The sequence below is a fragment of the Acinonyx jubatus genome, chromosome B3 (genome assembly GCF_027475565.1).
Source record: "Acinonyx jubatus isolate Ajub_Pintada_27869175 chromosome B3, VMU_Ajub_asm_v1.0, whole genome shotgun sequence".
Classification (NCBI taxonomy): Eukaryota; Metazoa; Chordata; class Mammalia; order Carnivora; family Felidae; genus Acinonyx; species Acinonyx jubatus.
In genome coordinates this window covers 130,659,686-130,681,134 of record NC_069386.1, presented here as the reverse complement: position 1 = coordinate 130,681,134, position 21,449 = coordinate 130,659,686, and the positions used below count along the sequence as shown (strand labels likewise).

The 21,449-nt window shown below is 42.7% G+C and overlaps 1 long non-coding RNA gene across 1 annotated transcript in view; it reads right to left on the bottom strand.

The window, feature by feature from the left end:
- Positions 1 to 337: 337 nt before the first annotated feature.
- Positions 338 to 21,449, bottom strand: part of LOC106976785 (uncharacterized) — a 38,885-nt gene continuing 17,773 nt past the window's right edge. Inside the window, exons 3-4 of the long non-coding RNA XR_003422691.2 lie at positions 9,719 to 10,277; positions 338 to 5,928 (exon numbers count right to left, since the gene is read on the bottom strand). This is a non-coding gene — a long non-coding RNA (uncharacterized LOC106976785). The remainder of the gene's footprint in view (positions 5,929 to 9,718; positions 10,278 to 21,449) is intronic.

Below are 21,449 nucleotides of genomic sequence, written 5' to 3'. Positions count from 1 at the left end.
TATTACCCTAGAGATACTCCCACACATGTGCACACAGAGCCATGTGCTTAGTTTCCATCTAAATGTCCACCAGTAGGGGAACGGCTGAAAATACCGTGGTGTTGGTATCCCGTGCTGCCTGTATTCGTCTGCCAGGGCTGCCGTAGCAAGTGCCAGAGACCAGGTGGCTCACACGACAGAAATTTGTTATCTCACAGATCTGGAGCCGAAGAGTCGGAGAGCAAGGTATCGGCCGGATTGGTTCTTCTCTGAGGCCTCTCTCCTTGGCTTGTAGACGACCACCCTCTCTCTCTGTGTCTTATGGTTTTCCCTCTGTTACGCACCTGAGTCCTAATCTCTTCTTACAAAGACAGCAGTCATATGGGATTAGGCATACTGACCTCATTTTAATCTATTCAAAGACCGTGTCTCCAAATACAGTCACGTTCTGAGGCACTGGGGCTCAGGATGTCGACATACAAATTGTAGGGGGACAAAATTCATCCCATAGCACCGTCCTTCCAAGGAACTAGCAAGATCCACGTGTGACAATGCAACCTCATCTCAGAAAACAATGTTGAGTTGAGAGAGTGTGATACATAATGGTACATATCATATGATACCACTCCTCACTTACAAAACACACACATGAACCGACACAAGTATCTCCTGCATGTGTGTCAACATTTAATGTTCTGGAAGGATCATTCAGATGCATTAGAAGTTGCCTCTCTGTTAGTCAAACATGACATCAGTCGTAGTATTTTATTTCCTTAAGAAATATTGCCAACAAATACGGTGAAATGGGAATGGTTTCTAATTCTGAGTAGCAGAATATGAGAGTTTAGTTACAATATTCTTTGACTTTTCTGTATCTCTTGTATTTTTAAAGCAGTTTAAAAAATCAAAAATGGATGACCAACTCATCCGTCCTTCAAGATACTTTGAATGTATTTTTGCGTGAAGTGAAGACCATGAAGGAGCTGCACATTAAGACTTCTTTCCACCTCTGCCTTTCTAGAAAAACATTGCTCTTTCTCGCTGCATTTTGAGGCCACACAACTACAGGACGCTTTAGGGATCAGCCCTATGGGCTTCCTTTTGAATTTGGTATAGGAAGGTGGTCGATGATCTTGTCTACTATCTCACACTATTTATCCTTTGTGAGGACTAATTTATTCTGGAGATATTTTTCTGAGCTGACTAAAATCCTTTTAGATTGAAGAGGGGCATAAATAAATAAATGAGTATAATATCAAATGCAATAAACATTTCTCTGCTGGTGAATAACAGGCTTGTCCCTTTAGAAGGATGAAAGCAACCTTTACTGAACTCCTACCATGTGCCAAGCACTCTGCTGGACGCTTTAAATAATCGTCATTTAAATATTAATTTTTATGACCTTAGGAAGCAGGTTATGAGGAACGATGAGTTTAAGTAACTTGTCCAAAGTCATAGTGAGTGACTAAACCAGACTAATTTCAAACTGTAATAGAATATTTTGAGGAAAAACTATTTGGAAAGCCATGGCGTTTCATGATTGTAGAGGGGATGGAAGAGGTAGGAGACAATTTCATGTTGACTCATGGAGACTCTATTTCTAGTGCAACAGTCCAACGGTCCTATGATCCCAAGATTTTTTATCCCAATACTGACATGAGGCAATTAAAGTTCAAAAAAGTTATATCTATCAAAATGCTCAAGGTGACATAACAAATGAATCGACGAGATAGGTCTATTTGCAGATTAAGAGCAAAGGTTCAAGGTGAGGATCTTCCATGGAAAATGCTTATGCTGGCCCTACTTCCTTTGTCCCATTCATTTGGTCAGCTGGGGCTGCCATAATAAAGTACCACAGACCGGAGGGCTTAAACAGCAGAAATCTGTTGTCTCCCAGATCTGGAGAGTAGAAGTCTGAAGTCAACAGATATTGGCAGGATTCGTTTCTTCTGAAACCTCTCTCCTTGGCTTGTAGACGGTGCTTTCTGCCTGTGTCGTCACATGATCTTTCCTCTGTGTATGTGCCTATGTCTGGATCTCCTCTTCTTATAAGAGCACCAGTCATATTGGATTAGGGCCCATACTGATGACCCCCTTTTAACTTAATTACTTCTGTAAACACCCTATCTCCATTATGTGAGGGTGATCTGGCCGTGACATCTATCACCCCTCTGATGACCAGGTTTGATTCGGCTGATCTGGCTGGCTAGGCAGGTGTCCTCCTCCTTCCTCACCACACCCTGTGCGCTTGGTCCAAGAGAACGACCTTCCCCAGTAGAGGAGAATTGTTCTTCGGTCACGGGTATACAGGTAGCTGCACAACCCTGCTAGAATCTCCAAGCAGGCTCTCCAGGTCCATTTGTAGGAGAAGGAAGGGAAATCAAGCTCCCAAGACTCCACACACATCCAGACACTGCATGTAGCAGTCTGCTTTTCTAAAAAAAAAAGAAAAAAAGAAAAAAAAAAAACCCTACCTCCAAACACAGTCATATTCTTAGGCATCTGGGTTTAGGGCTTCAATATATGCATTTCAGAGGACCACAATTCAGCTCATAATACCCATGATTCATGGTTAGGCTCACTCCATGCTGCTGAAGAACAGGATATTTTTAGGAAGCTTCTATGGTCTGGAGAGCTGGTAGTCCAAAAATGAATGAATGAATGAATGAATGAATGAATGAATGAATAAATGGAAGGAAGGAAGGAAGGAAGGAAGGAAGGAAGGAAGGAAGGAAGGAAGGAGAAAAAAAAGAGCCCTACGTTTAAATCTCTAGAGGGATGATTAGGGCAAAAGCTGCCCTTTTCTTAATGAATAATTCCTTATGAACCGGTCTAATTTCATTTGATTCACATTGCGTCTTCCTTTAGTTATTCCACTGTTAACGTGTTCAAACACAGCTGAGAAGAGAGAAACCATTTCTTCTCTGCGTGAACGAACTCCTCTAATACCCAGATGAAAGCACCTTGGGGTTCCCGCCCAAATTTACCACCAGACTTGAAAGGGTAAAGCAAATGTCTGCTTGGATTGGGGATTCTCTTTGTTAGCATTTCCTAAACGGTCTTTTTGGGAAGGGGCAGTGGTCTCCCCAAACCCCTCGAAATGACCGATTTTTCCCCGGAAGGGAAGTCTTCCAGGAAATCTCTTCTTACCTTGCCCAACCGTCGAGTGATTTGGCAATTGTCTGCAAAGGATAAGAGTTTTTCTGACAAGTGATCTGTATCTGTTTTGAGATCATCCACAAGGAAAGGAAATCTTGCCCCCACTGTCTTATTTTTAAAAATCTCCATTGCAGAAATGACACGTGGCTCGGGACACTGTTTTCCTCATTTTTATTGACTTTCTCTCTTGGCGTGTATTGAGCCTCACAGCTTTAATTATCACTTATATACAGATGATATTCAAATTTACACTTCATTTCCAGCCCCTTCAGATGATGTCACCCTTCGCCTCGCCCCAGACTTGGCTCATGTCTTGTCTTGGATGAGCCACAATTTTCTCTGATTGAATATGGATGAGACAGAGGCTTTGCAGTTTTGTTGTAAATAAACTCTAAATGCATTGAAGTTAATTTACCTCATTGATAGCCCAGTCTTCCAGTTAAGAGCCAGGGGGTTCAGTGACTGACTCTGAATTATCCTCCTTCATTCATCAGAGACTACTCGGCCAAGGGATTAATCTCCACAAAATATCCCAGAGACATGTGACAGTTTCCATCACTCCTAATTTTGGCCAGAATTCTGGTTATCTCACGGCTGAAATTCTGCCATGATCTTTGGAAAGGCGTCCAACAAACCTCCTGTTTACGGTCTATTTGGAATATGGCTGCCCTTTGGCCTTGCTCTGTGTACACAATCCCAGGATACATTTTCCTTCAGGCAGCTGTGCTAGCTTCTTGTGCACTGAATAAAATGTAATTTGTCAAGATCTTGGCCAGATTGTCTGCCTTCACATAAACTAGCTTTTGAAATGACTTAAAATTACGGTCTCGCTTTTTCAAGAGTCGCTTGCTATTTTGTTTCGTCATGTGGTTGGAGATGTACCATGCATAGCACCCCGACACTCTCTAGAACATGCTAGCTTGAACAAAAATGTGTATTTGAAAACACCAGGAATGAGCATTAGCCTATGAAGGCCTGGCACGTAATAAGCCATAAGTCCCCGATAAATACTCGACGGAATAAAGACCGAGTGAATGAATTTGTAATCCTTTGACCCATTTGTGGGTGTTTTTTTTTTGCTGCTGTAGTTATGTATAATATATTTTTATCTACTTTTAGATTATTATGTAACTGTGCCTGTGTAATTATTATTTCAACTAGAACATATTCGAAATCTCCATTAACATGACTGAAGGGTATAAAATAGAATCCTTGGAGTTGTCAATTAGCTGATTTGTCTTGTGTTGCTTTTCTTCATTATTTCAGTGCAGCTAACGGTTCATTCAGCACATTTTAATTAAAAACAAACATATGTGGGTCTGCTAAGAACTCAAGTGTAGTGCAGTTAGACAGGGATGGCAAATATTTCTAGCAGTGACCATATGATATCTTCCATTCATCTCAGCAATAATCTTCCAAATCTAATTATTGGGAGGACGGCAGCTGCAGCCAGTTAGGCTTTTCTTTATTTTTACAGAGATGTGGGGTTTTTTTCAGCCCGTTGCGTTGTAGAACATCAGCTGCTGCCGGAGTCCCTTCCAAGGCTGACATCCCAGCATCTACAAGACTTTCCTCCATCGAGACACTTCCCATTTGTTCCTGTCCACGTGCCTTCTGGCCTAAAGATGTTCCAGGGAAATGGCTAGCCCTCCGACAAGATCTCTTTCGCTTTGTACGGATATGTTAGGTCTATTACTGTGACCCGAAGGTTCTAACCATGGAGGATGTGTCACCGGGGAAGCCTCGGTAATAGATACGGCGTCACCTACATGAAAGCCGCCGCGTGCCAGGGGCTGGTCTGGAGCTTTGCAGACTCAAGCATGATTCCGTCAGCTTAGTCGCTGACTGAGGGCGCAGAGGAGAACGTATTCATTTAAAATGAGAATGATAACGGGGCGCCGGAGTGGCTCAGTCAGTTAAGTGTCTGACTCTTGATTTGGGCTCAGGTCATGACCGGAGAGTTCAAGCCCCTCATAGAGCTCTTTGCTGGGTGTGGAGCCCGCTTGAGAGATCATCTCTCTCCTCTCTCTGTCTTTCCCACGCTTGTGCATGCTCTCTGTCTCTCAAGATAGATAGATAGATAGATAGATAGATAGATAGATAGATAGATAAGAATTATAACAATTAAGAAATATTCACTCCTACGGAGTGTCCCTCTAGTGTAATAATTGAGAACGGGGACTCTGGAGTCAGACTGCTGGAGGTCTAAAACTGTTTGTGCTGCCCACTAGCTGTGTGACCTGGGGGCCATTGCTCAACTTCACTGCGTGTGGCAGACTGACTTTAGGGTGGCCCCACGATCTCTGCTCCTAGGAGTCACGACCCTGTGTCATTCCCCTCCCCACAAGTGTGGGTGGGACCCGTGATGTGCTTCTAACCAATGGAAGGTGGCAAAGGTAATGAATGGGATGTACATGATGAGGTTTATGTGATTATGTAAGAGCACAGCACCCATTCTGCTAGAGTCTCTCTCTGTCTCTCTGTCTCTCTCTCTCTCTCCTGGGACCTGTGCTTTTGGGGTGCTGAGATGCCACGTAAAAAGTCCAGCTACTCTGAAGCCACCATAGTGGAATGACCACATAGAGAGACCTCATCGAAATAGAGAAAGATGTCCAGGGAACCATCTGTCTTCCAGCCCTAGCTTCCAGCTCTTTGGATCTCTCCAGTCCGGGCCCCGAACAAGTGTGTGAAGTGGACTTCCAGATGATTCCAGCTCCACTCACATGCTGATTGCAACTGTAAAGAGATCCTGGTGAGAATCGCCTGGCGGAGCTCAGTCAACTCCCAGAACTGTGTGAGAGAAAAAGAAATGATGATTATTGTTTTAAGCCACGGTTTCAAGGTAGCTTTTAAAAAGATACACGTACCAAAACTCACATTAGAGTGTGTCTATGTGTGTGTGTGCGTGTGTGTGTCTATATAATCATACAGACGTAATTCTGTTTGACACACATATAGTCACACAGCTTGGTAACAAAAGGTATCAATGCTATTGTCACATTTACGATTATATCGCAGACGCTTGCCATCCTACAGTCAGCACACATGGTTTTGGTTATTTTGCAACTCCAGGATCCACGATGTGTGGTCATTTGTAATTTTGCTGAGCCATGAATTTGAGACTCAGGTTTGTGGGGGAGAGCATTTCTCACTGGTGAATGGTGCTAGCTAATTACCAGCACAAACAGGATTTTGTTTTCTGCTGGTCGTTCTTACGCAATACATCTTATGATGTGAGTTTTAAAACATGCTTTGGTGAAACAAAAGGCCCTGAAACATCTCTTAGTGGTGAAAATGAGGAAACAAAGAGGCCTGAGAGATCTACCCGCACCCCAGTAACAAGAATTTCGAAGAGTGGAGTGTCAAAGGTGATGGCAGTGTGGCTTATGATACGAAAGCAGTTGGAGGGGAACAGGCCCCAAACCAGGAGCATAATGGATTAAGCCATTTTGGTGAGAAGTCTGATCAGAACATCGTAGTTTACAAAGTCATTAGAAGCCTGAAATCATCGTTCGTATTTTTCAATTAAAATATAGTGCCTTTGGGGAGGAAATTATATGCTGTTTATATTCACCAGTTTGTGGGATATTTGAAGGCGTAGGGACATGTGTGTCCAGAATTTCAACAGAATGTAGTCCTGAAACTTCATATGTGACAGGCTTGTGCAGCGTTGAGGAAAGTGTAAGTCATGGTCCTTGTCCTTGAGACCCATACAGTTTAACCAGGTGATGGGTGAGGAGAGAAGAGGGGAAATAAGCAAACAATGTCAAGTTAAATATGATCATTCTCATGTATGCTGGTGAAATGTCACCCATGCTAAGGTGGCATAGAGAATAGGGGCTTTTAGTTCAGAGGAGAAAGACGGAGAACTTTAGATCTCTCATAGGATAAAGTCCAAGCTCCTCGGCCTGGCATTCAAGGCCTTCCATAATCTCTCCCCAACCTTATCTCCGACTTTCTCTCTTAATATCCGCCATATAAAACAGCCGTCAAGTCAGTTTGGCTGATTCATTAAGAAATACACCTGCATCTAATTTACGCCCTCTTAAGTAGTTTGAAATAAAATAAAAGGGAAATGAGCGACACACACACATAAAATAATTTTAGAATAGTACAATTTATGTTGCCTGTCAATTTTTTTTTTTTTTAAACAGAAAACTCCTTAGCAGTACTAAGTGAAAAACCTCTCATGCATGACCTACCCTGCCCCTGCCCCTTCCCCTTCTGGCTGGCTGGAGCAGAGTCAAGCCCCAAGGTCACCTTGGAAGCCACATGTTGAAGGTGACAGAGCCTCCAGGTCCCTGAATCGGTGTGTGCAGGAAGGTCACCTAGCAACCGGGAAGGCCCTTGTCATCTCTCACGTAAAGTGAGAAGTAAGCATCTGCTGTCGTTGGCCTTGGAAATCTCGGGTTTGTTTCTTACAGCAGCTAGCTTCTGGGGTAGTCTGCATCGTCTTGAGTGACATGGTCAGTGACTATGAAAGAGTGGGAGAAAGCTATCACTACCAGCGTCAAAACAGAGGTTACCAGGGGTGCCTGGGGAGCTCAGTCGGTTAAGCGTCTGACTTCGGCTCAGGTCATGATTTCATGGTCCGTGACTTCGAGCCCCGCGTCGGGCTCTGTGCTGACAGTTCACAGCCTGGAGCCTGCTTCGGATTCTATGTCTCCCTCTCTCTCTGCCCCTCCCCTGCTCATGCTCTCTCAAAAAATGAATAAACGTTAAAAAAAATTAAAACAAGCAAACAAACAAAAAAACCCAGAGGTTACCAACTGCACTGAGAAAGGGCTCACAGGACAGTTCCCATCAAGAGTATGGATTCTGGCACCAGACTGCAGGACTGGAAGCCATTTCTACCTTTCACTGGGTATGTAACCTTATGCAAGTAAGTGTGTTAGGTGGGGACATGGGGTTCTCCAGGGAAACAAAACCAATAGGATTTGATGGAGGGAGAGAGAAAGTGCGCGCGCGCGAGATTTATTTTAAGCAATCTGCCTATGTGATCGCGGTGGGTCAGCAAGTCCAAAATCTGATAGGGGAGGCTGGCAGGCTGCAGACACAGGAAAGAATGGCGGTTCAAGTTCAAAGGCAGTCTGCTGGCGGAATTTCTTCTTGCTCTTGGAAAGGTCAGCCTTTTGTTCTATTCAAGCTTTCAGTTGATTGGATAAAGCCTCCCCAGCATCATGGAGGGCAATCTGCTTTACTCAAAGTCCACAGATTTAAATGTAAATCTCATCCAGAAACACCCTCATAGAAACATCCAGAATAATGTTTAACCAACTATGTGGGTTCTGTGGCCCAGCCACTTAGGCCAGTTGGCCCAACCAAATGGACACGTAAAAGTAACCATCATAGGAAGTTACTCAGTCTCTCGGTGCCTCAGTTCCCTCATCTGCAAAATGGGGATAATAAAGAAGCTATCCTATTGGATGAACCTGAAGACCCAGTGAAGAAAGGCCTGTGTTTAGAATAGTGTCTGCACGTAGCACTCTTGACTATTATTAATAATTAGTAGTAGTTACTCTTTCCACAGGCTTCAGCCATATGCTTTGCTCTGATGAAAAAGCTAAGAAAATAGTTAAGCAGGGCCACCAAGAATAATGGGTGTTCAGCTGAGAATACCACTGACATGAAGAAAGTCTTTATACATTAGAATTCTTACAGTGTAGAAACTCCAGACTTGTATACCAGCCTTTTGAGGCTGTATTGGCCACTCCTCCATTAGTGAGTGGCTATTTTTTTTCTCGTTGTTATTCCATGAATAAATTTTAATATATTCAATTTCCCCCATAAACTGTTTCTTTACTGCTCACATTAATGCAATATGGTGAAAACATTTGCATGACTAGAATCTTTTGCAATCTACTGGAGCATTTCTCCTGCTTCACTTTTCCTTCATTTCTGGTAAGAAAATTCATTTTTGCTTCACATGGTTTTGAATTAGCTGTCACTTCTCAGGAATGCAACGTCAGCATAAATCAAAAAGCTGATGGAGAGTGGAATGATTAAGAATCTGGCTTGGGGTTAGCCAGAATTGGGTGCAAGCCTTTCCAAGCCCTCGCTTCTTCACAAAGGACTGTTGTGAGGGTTGAATGTGCAGTGCCCGGCACTCAAGAAGCACTAGGCAATTGGGAACTAGGATGGCTTTTTCCATTAGTAATTCTCCGTGTTGTGACAAGATCCCTCCTTGTGCTGGGGAGACCTAACATCCTGGGGCCTTGAATGACCATGTGGAAGAAATCACCTACCAACCAGGATTACCCCTGTTAATCTATTATATATGCAGGGAGTAAACTCCTATTATCATTAGTTTCCTGGGGCGCCTGGGTGGCTGAGTCAGTTAGGCGTCTGACTTCAGCTCAGATCATGATCTCACTGTTCATGAATTTGAGCCCCTCGTCGGGCTCCGTGCTGACAGCTTAGAGCCTGGAGCCTGCTTTGGATTCTCTGTGTCTCTCTCTCTCTGCCCCACCCTCGCTTGTGCTCTGTCTCTCTCTGTCTCTCAAAAATGAGTAAACATTAAACAAAATTCATTTGGGGTTTCCTTATTATAGCACCTGGTTTGTTGGGCACTATGCATCACCTTAACCACTCTGGTCGGTTAATATTGCAAGAAGGCCGCCGCCATCCATGATGTTCTCTCCACCTCTGTGGCTGCAGAGGCCTTGAATTTCTGTAGAAAGTGTCTGCTATATAGCTTATTTACTCCCCATATCTACTAGCCAATGACAGTGCCTCTCTTTTTATGGAAATGTCCTGCTTCCCCAGTTGGGCAATATTGTAGGTATTGATTTCAGGGTGCAAGAAATGTGATTTTTTAAATTTAATTTCTTCCTTGAGTTTCCATGCTACTGGCACAGCAGAAGAGGAATTCTAGTTAATTTGAGGTTTTCCTAATTTCCTTAGGAGCTGTGTCTAAGTTCTGGGCTGTGGAGCTGAGCTTCTGGTCTTCAAGACCATCGTCTGGTGAGGACATCTTCGTTTCTGCTTGGCGTTTCATTGGTAGTTAAGTGTGTAGTTTTCTCTCATTCTTGATTGTAAGGCTTCCCACCGTGGGTCCCAACCTCAGCATTTTCATGTTGCTTTCATGTGTGTGACGATAAAGAGGCTTGTGTGAGAGTCCACGGTGTGTGGAAAGCCATCTGTGGGGCAATGGGTAGAAGAAAGGACTGAGCACACATAAAAAAAATCAGTTAATACTTTAATATTTCAAAAATAGAATTCCACAATAAAAAGAAAGGCCCTCGAGGGCCAGAACTGTATCCTAACCATATCCTGGTACACATTCCAGCAAATCAAATTTACCTCATTAAATATTTGCTGCTGGCATTAAATGATAAAGGATAGAAGGGGCGCCTGGGTGGCGCAGTCGGTTAAGCGTCCGACTTCAGCCAGGTCACGATCTCGCGGTCTGGGAGTTCAAGCCCTGCATCGGGCTCTGGGCTGATGGCTCAGAGCCTGGAGCCTGTTTCCGATTCTGTGTCTCCCTCTCTCTCTGCCCCTCCCCCGTTCATGCTGTGTCTCTCTCTGTCCCCCCAAAAAATAAATAAACGTTGAAAAAAAAAATTAAAAAATAAATAAATAAATGATAAAGGATAGCCAATGGGCCATAGAAGCAGAGGGAGAAAATATTCCCAATCTTTTTGGAAACCAGTAACTTCTATGGAAAGCACTGTTATGGCCTGACTATGTGTCCCTCCTAGTCTAGTCACACTGGAATAACCAATCTCCTTGTTTTCCTCCTGCCAGAAACAACTAGACACACTCATAAAACATATGATACAGTTATTTCCAGACCCTGGACAGCAGGCCTATAATCCCTGAGAGAAGAGGAACAAAACAAGGGGGGAAGAACTATCGGGGAGCTATAAACTGAAAGTTTCTCAGCATTCGCAATTATCTGGGAGACAATGATCTGAGTTCCATCTAGTCAAGGTGGAGAAAGCTCACTGACCACTCTCTTTGTTTTCTATGGCTACTGTAAAAAAGTGTTATACATTGAGTGACTTCAAACAGCACAAATTCATTATCTTACAGTTCTGTAAGTCAGAAGTCTGATGCAGATCTCACTGGCATAAAATCAAAGTGTTGGCATGGTGCATTCCTCTCTGGAGGATCTAAGGAAGAATTCACATCTTTGCGTCTTTCACCCGCTTCAGCCCACCTGCTTTCCTTGATTCACGGCCCCCTTTTTCCACCTCCAAAGTCAACAACACTGAGCTGAATCCTCACACTCTCTCCCTCTCTAGTTCTGTCCTCTGCCTCCCTCTTCAGTGTTTAAAAACTGTTGGATAAGCCAAGACAATCTTCCCATTTTAAAGTCAGATGGTTAGGAAACTTAATTCTGGCTGCTCCCTTAATTCCCCCCTTGTCACGTATCCTAATATATTCCCGGGTTCCAGGGATCAAGATGTGGACATTTCAGGAGGGCTTTATTCTGCTTACTGCAACCACCGAGGGACTTATTAGAGACCTCAGAAGTCATGCCATAGTACTAGAGATAAACTAGCTCTAAGGTAATGGATACTTTAGATCCAACCTAACAAAGCTGTAAAATAAGTTGAAATGAATTAAGTTAATCTACAAGTAAATTAACACTTGCCAAAAGAAATTCCAAACCCCTTTAAAGAAAGACAACACGATCCAGACACAAAATAGTGAGATGTTTATAATCACAATCAAAAGTTACTAGACTTCAAAGAAGCAGGAAGAGATGATTCATAACCAGAGGAAAAATAATCAATAGGAACAGACCCCGAAATGATAGCAATGATAGAATTATCAAACAAGGACTTTAAAATAGTTCTTATAAATATAGTCAAGAGGAAGTGAAATGAGGTAAGAAATGCAAACTATATAAAAGATGAATAGAATTTCAGTGGAACCAAATGAAATGACAAATTCAATGGATAAGTTTAATAAGGGATTGGACACTGCAGAAGAAAAGATTAGTGAACTTGAAGAAATAATAAAAGAAACTAGACTGAAACACAGAGGAAAAAATAATCTGAAAAAAATAAAAATAATGTTAGTGACCTGCAGGGTAAGATCAATAGTGAAATGGGAGCCCTAGAAAAGGGGCAACAGAAAATCTACTGGAAGAAATAATGGCCAAAAGTTACTCAAATTTAATAAGTAGAAACATAGGTCAAAGGGGGTCAATAAATACTAAGCAGAAAAAATACAAATAAAAGCACATCACAGGGCGCCTGGGTGACTCAGTCGGTTAAGCGTCCAGCTTCGGCTCAGGTCGTGATCTCGTGGTTCGTGAATTCGAGCTCCGCGTCGGGCTCTGTGCTGACAGCTCAGAACCTAGAACCTGCTTCGGATTCTGTGTCTCCCTCTTTCTCCGCCCCTCCCCTGCCCACACTGTATCTCTCTGTGTCTCAAAAATAAATAAATGTTAAAAAACATTTTTTTTTTAAAAAAGCACATCACAACACATCACAATCAAGTTGCTGAAAACCAGTGATGAAAATGTTCTTAAAAGAAGCCAGAGAAAGACACATTATAAACAGGGCTCAAGGACAAGAATACCCACAGACTTCTTGTCAGGAACAATGCAAGCCAGAAGACAATGAAAATGCATGGTCACAGTGCTGGAAGGAAAAAAAGGTCAAAGTAGAATTCTATATCTAGAAAAACTAACCTACAAAAATGAAAGCAAACAAAGGCTTTTCCTCTAGGAGACCTATACCATAAGAGATGTTAAGGTAAGCTTTTCAGGCAGAGGAAAGTGATAACCAGTTCGAATCTGGATCTGTATAAAGGAATGAACATTGGAAGTGGACAATGTGTGTATAAAGAGAAAATATATGTTTGGCAACAGTTGCATAAGGGACCCAAAGAGTGAAATGGAAGTATATTATTGTAAGATTCTTGGGTTGTACAGTGCAAGATATATCACAATTCGAAAGTAGACCGTGATGTTAAAGCTGCATATTGTGAACTCCATACCCTACTCCACCAAAAAATAAAGCAGGTAGATATTGATAATAAGCCAGTAGAGAGAAAAATACTCAATCCAACAGAAAGCAAATGAAAGACAGGGTGTGTGTGGAAATAATAGATAACCAAGTAAAAAACAAAATAGCAAGATGGTAAACTTAAATCCAACCATATCAGTAACTACATCAAATGGAAACATTTTAATTAAAAGTCAGAGATTGTCAGGCTGGATAAGAAAGCAAGACCCAATTAAACATTGCCCACAAGAGATCTAATTTACATATAACAAAGATTAACAGAAAGGAATGGAAAAAGATATACTATGCAAATAATAACAAGAAATCTGAAGTGGCTATATTAATATCAGACAAGGTGAACTTAAGGATAAAGAATATAACCAAAGAAAGAGAGGGACAATTCACAATGATGAGAGATCAATTCACTAAGACAGCATAACAATACTAAATGTTTATTCACAGAGCTTCAAAATACGCAGAACAAAACTGAAAGACCTGAGAAAATATTTTAAAATCCACAGTTATGAGTGATTTTGAAAATAAACATAGTGCCGTTTTCTTTTTCAACAATTGGTGATGGGGAAACTGGATGGCCATATGCAAAAGAATGAAGTTGAACCTGACACCACATACAAAAATTAACTCAAAATGGATCAAAGACCTCCCAAAAAAAATCAAAGACCTAAATATAAGAGTTAAAACTATAGAACTTTGAAGAATGCACAGAGACATGACATAAAATAGGCAATGATTTTATGGATATGACACCTAAAGCATAGGTGACCAAAGACAAAATAAAGAGGTCTACATCAAAATTTAAAACTTCTGTACATAGAAGGATACTATCAACAGAGCAAAAAGGCAACATACGAGGGGCACCTGGGTGGCTCAGTCGGTTGAGCATCTGGCTTCGGCTCACGTCATGATCTTGTGGTTTGTGGGTTTGAGCTCCGCATTGGGTTCTGTGCTGACAGCTCAGAGCCTGGAGCTTGTTTCAGATTCTGTGTCTCCCTGTCTCTCTGCCCCTCCCCTGCTCATGCTCTGTCTCGCTCTGTCTCTCAAAAAAAATAAATATTTTAAAAAATGATAAAAAATAAAGGCAACATATGAAATGGGAGAAAATACTTGTAAATTATATATCTGATAAGGGGGTTGATAACCATGATATATAAAGAACTCTTACAACTCAACAGTAAAAAAAACCCAACAACCTGATTAAAAATGAGCAAAGAGGGGCCTGGGTGACTCAGTCGGTTGAGCGTCCAACTTCAGGTCAGGTCATGAACTCGTGATTTGTGGGTTTGAGCCCCGCATCGGGCTCTGTGCTGACAGCTCAGAGCCTGGAGCCTGCTTTGGATTCGGTGTCACCCTCTCTCTCTACCCCTCCCCTGCTCACGCTCTGTCTCTCTCTCCTTCAAAGATAAACATTAAAAAAAGTAAAAAACGGAAAATAACCAATGTTGGTGAAGATGTGGGCACATTGAAACCACTCTGCATTGCTGGTGGCAATGTTAAATAGTCCAATAGTCCTTCCTCCTTTCCTTCCTCCTTCCTTCCTTCCTTCCTTCCTTCCTTCCTTCCTTCCTTCCTTCCTCCTTTCCTTCCTCCTTCCTTCCTTCCTTCCTTCCTTCCTCCTTCCTTCCTTCCTTCCTTCCTTCCTTCCTTCCTTCTTTCCTTCCTTCCTTCCTTCCTTCCTTCCTTCCTTCCTTCCTTCCTTCCTCCTTTCCTTCCTTCCTTCTTTCCTTCCTTCCTTCCTTCCTTCCTTCCTCCTTCCTTCCTTCCTTCCTTCCTTCCTTCCTTCCTTCCTTCCTTCCTTCCTTCCTCCTTTCCTCCTTCCTTCCTTCCTTCTTCCTTCCTTCCTTCCTTCCTTCCTTCTTTCCTTCCTTCCTTCCTTCTTTCCTTCCTTCCTTCCTTCCTTCTTTCCTTCCTTCCTTCCTTCTTTCCTTCCTTCCTTCCTTCCTTCTTTCCTTCCTTCCTTCCTTCTTTCCTTCCTTCCTTCCTTCCTTCCTTCCTTCCTTCCTTCCTTCCTCCTTCCTTCCTCCTTTCCTTCCTTCCTTCCTTCCTTCCTTCCTTCCTTCCTTCCTTCCTCCTTTCCTCCTTCCTTCCTTCCTTCCTTCCTCCTTTCCTCCTCCCTTCCTCCCTTCCTTCCTCCTTTCCTTCTTCCTTCCTTCCTTCTTCCTTCCTTCCTTCCTTCCTTCCTTCCTTCCTTCCTTCCTTCCTTCCTCCTTCCTTCCTTCCTCCTTCCTTCCTTCCTTCCTCCCTTCCTCCCTTGCTCCCTTCCTTCCTTCCTTCCTTCCTTCCTTCCTTCCTTCCTTCCTTCCATCCTTTTCCTGTTTTTCCACATCAGAGGGAAATTCATATATTGCAGTCTGGCCCGGGTCCCCCAACTCTGCTCTAAGAGAACTTCCGTGTGCTAGAAATCTTCGGCCAAGGGGGCCTGTGGGTCTGTCGGTATGCTGGTGTGTGAATGTGTTTTTTTCTTACTTCCCAGTTTCATTTAGGGGACGGCACCTCACCAAGTGCTTAAACAGGAAGGCGAAATTACCGACACTGTTATTTTCTTTTACAACAGCTTCAAGATTCATGCTAAAGCTACCATTATCCTTTTCCCCATTGGATTCTGAGGAGAGGGGACCTTTGGCTGGTTCCGCGGCTGCAGACAGAGCCCCAGGCCTCCTGGTCCTTACAGGCTCTTTCAGTTATATGTAACCTGTCCTAAGGGGTGCCTGAGTGGCTCGGTCTGTTAAGTGTTGGGCTTCGGCTCAGGTCACGATCTCACGGTCTGTGGGTTCCAGCCCCGCGTCGCACTCTGTGCTGACAGCTCGGAGCCTGGAGCCTGCTTCAAATTCGGTGTCTCCCTCTCTCTCTGCCCCTCTGCCACTCACGCTCTGTCTCTCTCTCTCTCAAAAATAAATAAACACTAAAAAAAAAAAAAGTAACCTGTCCTCCAGGGACCCTCTGTTTATCCATGGTTGCTCAAGTGAATTCAAGTGTTAGGCCAAATCCCAGACCTGGACACAGGCTTCCTTTCTGAATGACTGAATAAATGATTATTTTACCCAATAATTAATAGCCCCATGGATAGTTCATTCAACTTGGTAACAGTTCAAATCTGATGCCAAACTGGTGCCTTTACATAGAGCAACAGAACTCTGGCATTGACATAATAAAATGGGAATAACAGTAATAATGATATTGGCTAATATTTGGGGTACTATTCACGTACTGATTTACTTAATCCTCCACAATAAGGCAGGTTTTATGACTATTCCCATTTCACAGATGAGAAACCTCAGGCACGGAGTGGGGAGGTCCCTTTCACTGTTACGCGCTCATCCCTAAACTTGAATTCCTTTCTCGTGACACCCACTTTCACCAGGGAATGTCCCACTGGGAGTCAGACTAGTGTGAGGCTTGCTCTGCATTGCTGTCCTATTCAAGTTATTTTGCTAGGAAGCCATGGGAAACCGCCTCAAATTTGCTGAGGTAAGCATGGGAACTTGTTGGTGACCATGGGGTATAGCCAGTTGCAGGCACAGCTGTATCCAGGTGACCAAATGGTGGTTAATCTGTCTGTCTGTCTTTCTCTCACACACATGCACACACACGCTTTTTTGCACCTCTAGAGTCTGCTTACCTCTCTGCTGACAAAGTTAAAATGTCTAGCATCAAACCTACATCCAAAAGTTTAAATTCTGGTAGGAAGACAGAGCTTTTCCCCACCTTAGTAGTCCCAGCATGAATCCTGAATTTTGCAATTGTGTCTCATAAGCCTATCTTGAGCCACCCAATATACCTAAACCAATCACTGTGGTCAAGTGGAAGGAAACCCTGCATTGTCCTGACCCGAGCCAATTGTTCATCTTCGTGTCTGGGGGTTAGCGAGGGGCTTGGCTCAACTGTGTGAACCCAGGGTGGAAAAAATGCCAACTTAGATGCTATTATCCAAAGAAGGAGGGTGTGCGTGCGGTGCAGGGCCGACCGATGTAACATTCGCTATTGAGGCCAGTAAATCAGTCAACGGTAGATAGACCCTGAATATCATCTGATTTCAAGCTGGAGTGCAGGGAATCTCCATTTTACTGGATTGGATATCTGGCATCCTGTGTTTTCCCTACAAAGCTTGCTGACCAAAGTTCTCCTAAAGATTCTAACAGCTTTGAATTCATGACTCATGGATCACCTAAGACACCGAATCACTGCCATATTTTTACTTTCATTTTGATATTCATTCAACAGATACAGACGGAGCCCTAACTATACGTGGGGATCTTAAAACACAGAAGTGAATCAGTGTCAGGGCCCTCGCTTAAAATTTCGGCCAGAGGCTTTTTGTTGCCATTTACTGTGGGTTTGCTTGACTTTGTAAATCACATGAAGCTTTTGCATTTAATGTTGGATTTTCCTATAACACCATGGACAGAATTTTAAGTAGTAGCAGGCAGTCAATACATGCTTGCTGATTGATTATATGACAGTGAAGATCCATCCTTCTGTATGTATTATTTCTTCTCTGTTGTTTATCTGCCCCTAGACCAACCAGGTCACGAGTGATGGAAACCTCAGCAATTTTTCCGGGGACGGTGATGTAATGCTATTCCCTATAGGTGGTGAAAGTGGAAATTACTTGCTGTGGGAACCCCACGTTTATTAAGCATTTGTGTGGTGGTAAACGTGTGTGGGAACAGGAAGTCTCACAACTGTCTTCCTTCCCTTTCGGTATTTTTGCTAACTTTGATCGGGAATTTTAATCTTATTGGGTGAAGTTATTTCTGGGGAGGGGTTCAAAGACTTTCCAGGATCTCTGCCTTTTTGAACATTAGCTTCTTTGTGGTGTGTTTTTTTCCTAATTATTCCAAGTATAGTACAATGACCATGAAAGCAGGAAAAAAACATTTTATGTTCTTGAATTTGATTGCATATACACAGCTTCCATCTAGTACCTCTCTGGTTCTCAGGTTCATTTCAATGTCATTTTCTTTTTTTTTTTTTTTTCATACATGAAATTTATTGTCAAATTGGTTTCCATACAATACCCAGTGCTCATCCCAAAAGGTGCCCTCCTCAATACCCATCACCCACCCACCCCTCCCTCCCACCCCCATCAACCCTCAGTTTGTTCTCAGTTTTTAACAGTCTCTTATGCTTTGGCTCTCTCCCACTCTAACCTCTTTTTTTTTTTTTTCTTTTTTCCTCCCCCTCCCCCATGGGTTCCTGTTAAGTTTCTCAGGATCCACATAAGAGTGAACACATATGGTATCTGTCTTTCTCTGTATGGCTTATTTCACTTAGCATAACACTCTCCAGTTCCATCCACGTTGCTACAAAAGGCCATATTTCATTTTTTCTCATTGCCACGTAGTATTCCATTGTGTATATAAACCACAATTTCTTTATCCATTCATCAGTTGATGGACATTTAGGCTCTTTCCATAATTTGGCTATTGTTGAGAGTGCTGCTATGAACATTGGGGTACAAGTGCCCCTCTGCATTGGTACTCCTGTATCCCTTGGATAAATTCCTAGCAGTGCTATTGCTGGGTCATAGGGTAGGTCTATTTTTAATTTTCTGAGGAACCTCCACACTGCTTTCCAGAGCGGCTGTACCAGTTTGCATTCCCACCAACAGTGCAAGAGGGTTCCCGTTTCTCCACATCCTCTCCAGCATCTGATTTGTTCATTTTGGCCACTCTGACTGGCGTGAGGTGATACCTGAGTGTGGTTTTGATTTGTATTTCCCTGATAAGGAGCGACGCTGAACATCTTTTCATGTGCCTGTTGGCCATCCGGATGTCTTCTTTAGAGAAGTGTCTGTTCATGGTTTCTGCCCATTTCTTCACTGGGTTATTTGTTTTTCGGCTGTGGAGTTTGGTGAGCTCTTTATAGATTTTGGATACTAGCCCTTTGTCCGATATGTCATTTGCAAATATCTTTTCCCATTCCGTTGGTTGCCTTTTAGTTTTGTTGGTTGTTTCCTTTGCTGTGCAGAAGCTTTTTATCTTCATAAGGTCCCCGTAATTCACTTTTGCTTTTAATTCCCTTGCCTTTGGGGATGTGTCGAGTAAGAGATTGCTACGGCTGAGGTCAGAGAGGTCTTTTCCTGCTTTCTCCTCTAGGGTTTTGATGGTTTCCTGTCTCACATTCAGGTCCTTTATCCATTTTGAGTTTATTTTTGTGAATGGTGTGAGAAAGTGGTCTAGTTTCAACCTTCTGCATGTTGCTGTCCATTCTCCCAGCACCATTTGTTAAAGAGACTGTCTTTTTTCCATTGGATGTTCTTTCCTGCTTTGTCAAAGATGAGTTGGCCATACGTTTGTGGGTCTAGTTCTGGGGTTTCTATTCTATTCCATTGGTCTATGTGTCTGTTTTTGTGCCATCAATGTCATTTTCAAGGTGCCTGCCAAAATTATAGTCATTCCAATCCAAGTTAATATACATTTAGGAAGTAAGTTGGTTCGTTTTGATTTAAACACAGGACTTCAATATCCATGTTTACACGACTCAACACTTCTAGTGTAGCTATTGGAAAGTTAGGCTACTGCACGTTATTTAATATATTTATTAATTCATTTATCAAGTATTTACTGAACACCTATCATACATGAAGGTGGTCAAAGGTACAAACTTCCAGGTATAATATAAAATAAGCAAGTCTTGGGTTGTAATGTACAGCCTGGTGATGGCAATTAATTAATAACATGTATATTTGAAAGTTTCTCTGGTGCCTGAGTAGCACAGTCGGTTAAGCGTCCGACTCTTGATTTCGGTTCAGGTCCTGATCTCATGGGTTCCTGAGTTCAAGCCCCACATCGGCTCCAGGCTGATAGTGTGGGACATGCTTAGAATTCTCTCTCTCCCTCTCTCTCTCTGTTCCTCCCTGCTTGTGCTCTCTCTCTCTCTCTCTCTCTCTCTCTCAAAAATAAATAAATACACTTAAAAAAAAGTTTCTAAGAGAGTGGATCTCAGAAGTTCTCACTGTAAGAAAAAAAAATGTCATTACGTGTGTCATTATGTGTGGGACAGATGTTAACTAGACTTCTTGTGGTGATCATTTGGCAAAATATACATACCTGTCAAATCATTACGTTGTGCATCTGAAACTAATATAATGTTATATGTCAATTATATCTCAAAATAAAGAAATATATTCATTAATTAATAGGGTCATACGTCACGTTCTATGAAGAAATGTAAAGCAGGGTGTGGGGCAGAGTCGGGGGAGGGCTTTTAGATTGGCCAGCGCATCAGTCAGCGGGGGCTGCTGTAACAAAGTATCACAGACTAGGGGGCTTAAACCACACAAATGTACTTTCTCATAGTTCTAGAGGTTGGAAGTCCAAGATCAAGGTATAGGCAGGTTTGGTTTCTTCTGAAGCCTCCCTTTGGAGGACAGATGGCTGTCTCCTTGCTCTGTGTTCACTTGGTTTCCTCCCTGCACGTGCATGTCTGGTGTCTCGGTCTGTGCCAATCTCCTGTTCTTCTGAGGACACCGGTCATGTTGGATTAGTGTCACCCTTACAAACCCATGTTAACTTCATCACATTTTTAAAGGCGTTGTCACCAAATAAAGTCACATGCTGAGATATTGAGAGAGAGAGAGAACTTCAACACATGAGTTTTGGGAGGACACAACTCACCCAGAGCAGGGGCCTCAGGGAAGACCTCTCTGAGAAGAGGAGACATCTGAACAGAGACCTGAATGAGGAACAAGTCATAGCTGTTGGGTGAGCCTTCCTGGGGGGACAGTGCCTCTGGCAGGGGGGACAGTGAGTGCACAGGTTCGAGGCTGGAATGTCAAGGCAGGGATGATGGCCAGAGCTCAGTGAGGGAGCGCAAGTTTGTCACAGGTTCAGGCAGAGGCCAGCTCATGAGGAACCTTGGAGGCGAGGAGAGAACTTAATTTTTTTCTTTTCTTCTCACTGTCATAGGAAGTCATAGGAGCATTTTGAGCAAGTCGGAGGCATAATCTCACATATTATTATTTTAAAATTCACAACAGATTTTCCGTAGACTCCCAAGAATTCAGTGGGAAAGATTATACTAATCATGAAACCCAGCAAAGTTCTCGGAATAGTTAAGATGCAGACCCCAGAGGTTACTCTCCACTGATTTTTTTTTTTTTTTTTTTTTTTTTTTTTTAGCAATTCCTTCTCTCAAGGGTTAAGGTATCAGCTAAGAATTGTTTGGAATACTGGATTACTGCCAAGACTTCTACTGCTACATTCACTGATGCTGAATTTATAACAAGGGAAATATCTGGCTCGATTTGTATATATGAAAGAATACCCTTTTCTTGAAGAAAAACGTGGGTTAAGATGATCTGGTCTGTATTTATTCATAAGGAGTGAT